This window comes from Pinus tabuliformis, chromosome 8 (genome assembly GCF_031772625.1).
Source record: "Pinus tabuliformis cultivar Carrire ecotype Pingquan chromosome 8, CPIR1, whole genome shotgun sequence".
In the NCBI taxonomy this organism is placed as follows: Eukaryota; Viridiplantae; Streptophyta; class Pinopsida; order Pinales; family Pinaceae; genus Pinus; species Pinus tabuliformis.
In genome coordinates, this window is record NC_142294.1 from 1,066,487,823 (window position 1) to 1,066,490,070 (window position 2,248).

General features: G+C 40.4%; 1 pseudogene; it reads left to right on the top strand.

Moving 5' to 3' along the window:
- The first annotated feature begins 1,463 nt into the window (after positions 1-1,463).
- Positions 1,464-2,009, top strand: LOC149239020 (protein DETOXIFICATION 16 pseudogene; annotated as a pseudogene).
- Positions 2,010-2,248: the final 239 nt, after the last annotated feature.

The window sequence follows — 2,248 nt, forward strand, 5'->3', positions numbered from 1 at the left end:
TGATTCAGAAAAGCAACTGGATAGCTTGTTAAATAGAAAAGTGGATAGTACATCAGAGGAGTCTTGTGTGGTTGAGAATCAGGGGCCTGAAAATAAAGAGTGTTATCATGATCATTATTTTCAGCAGCTTTCTATGACATAACACAAGGAGACTACGCTGGTTCCTTTCTCTTTCACGATTGAGGAACTGAACACGGTGGTTGAAGATCAGTTTGTACAGCTGGAAATTTTCGAGAAAAGACAAGCTGATCATGTGTTCTGGGATCCTATAGCTGATTATATGGAAGAGTTTTACTCTCCAGTATTTCAGTTGTTCAAAGAAGATCAGAGACAATTTCAGTGGCAGCGGTCTTTACACTATCACATTGGCTCTGAAATCCAATACAGTCAGAAAAGATTTCAGTGGAAGCAGTCATTACACTATCATATTGGATCTGAACTCCAGGACAGTCAAAGGACTCAAATGTCAGATAAGCTGAATGATTGGCTACATTGGAAGTTTCATATTGATTGAGCTGAGGAAAGTTTAAATGGTTAGGATAGGTAGGTAGGTAAATTGCAAATAAGCTCAAGGTTGGCTGAGCATTTATTTTTCAGTAGCATTAGTTTCTCTCTCCTACAGTCAGGCTTGTCAAGCGAATTTCTGTTTGTTACAAATGGGTAAGGCACTGGAGCTGCATGTTCTTAGTGTACCACAGGGGCACACTATCCCTAGTGGAGCCACTGTTATCACTGAAAATGCTGTAGTAAAAAATTTTTAGCTTGGCTTAAAGTCAGAGCAGTTTCGCAGCGCCAGAATTCTTTTTAGCAGTTTCGCAGCGCTACCTGTTTGCGTGGTTTCGTAGCGTGCTACGAAACTGGGGATTTGTTTGAGTTTTCAGTGAAAGTCCAAATTCTAGCATGCTTATTGTACAGAGTTCTTCTTCCCTCCAGGAATGTTGATCAGAGCAGTGGCAGTATGTTCAAGGAGACACCTTATGATGATACAGCTATTGTAGGATTGCCATCAAATACATTAAGGGAGTTATCTCTGAATTCTGGCTCATGGGTGATTGTGAAAGATGTACATACTAATGTGGGAGACTTGCAGGAGATGTTGTGTTGAATCCTCTAGACAAAGAATCTATTAAATGTTATAAGTAATGGAGTGTTTGATATTTGGGGATTGTCTTTTCACAATCTGTAACTTCTTTCACAAAGCAGGGCGCCACAATGGATTGAAAGATTTGAAAAATATTTATGATAAAGTTCATGTTCCCGTTTGTTGGGTATTGGTGTTCAAAGTTGGATTAGGTAATAAAGGGGCTGCGCTTGCAAATAGCATTTCAAATTGGCTAAATGTGGCACTTCTATCAATTTATGTTAAATCTTCCCCTGCATGCAAGAAGACATGGACATCTTTCTCAAGGGAAGCTTTATATGACATTACAAACTTTCTTAAGCTTACTATTCTATCTGCAGTAATGCGTTGCTTGGAATACTGGTCTTTTGAAATGCTTGTTCTCTTCTCCGGTTTGTTGCCCAAGCCTGAATTTGAGATATCAGTTCTCTCCATCTGTCTTAGCACTCATGCAGTTGCATATATGATCCCCTTTGGCGTGGGTGCTGTTGTAAGTACACGAGTTTCCAATGAACTAGGAGCTGGACGCTCCCGCACTGCACAGTTATCAGTGTGTGTCGGGGTTTGTATGGCAGTCAATGAGGCTCTTATGATAAGATATATCTTATTCTCTATCAGAAATGTATGGGGCTATGTTTATAGCAATGAAGTAGAGGTAGATGAATGCATTTCAATCATGATGCCACTGCTTGTACCCTCAACATTTATGGATGCCATCCAAGGTGTTCTATCAGGTATTGCTAGAGGATGTGGATGGCAAACGTTGGGTGCCTATGCAAACCTTGGGGCATACTATGTGGTTGGCATGCCTATAGCTGTCATTTTAGCTTTTGCACTGCATGTTGGCGGCAGGGGACCTTCGGCATTTGAGCACCTGTTCTGTTGCTAAGAACATTGCGCTAACAAAGGAAAATCTTATCAAAAATTTATCACTGCTGCACAGAAAAGGATATATGGGAGCACTCAAAAGAAGTTGATCAGAGCGCCTTCAGAGATTTCGCATTCATATTCCAAGGTATGCACTTGTGAACAGAGATTACCCCTATTAAGAGTTGAACTACTTTGTGGAGTAAGGGATTTTGTTCAAAACCATGCATAGCGAATTATCAAGCCTTTTGTGGAAAAAAC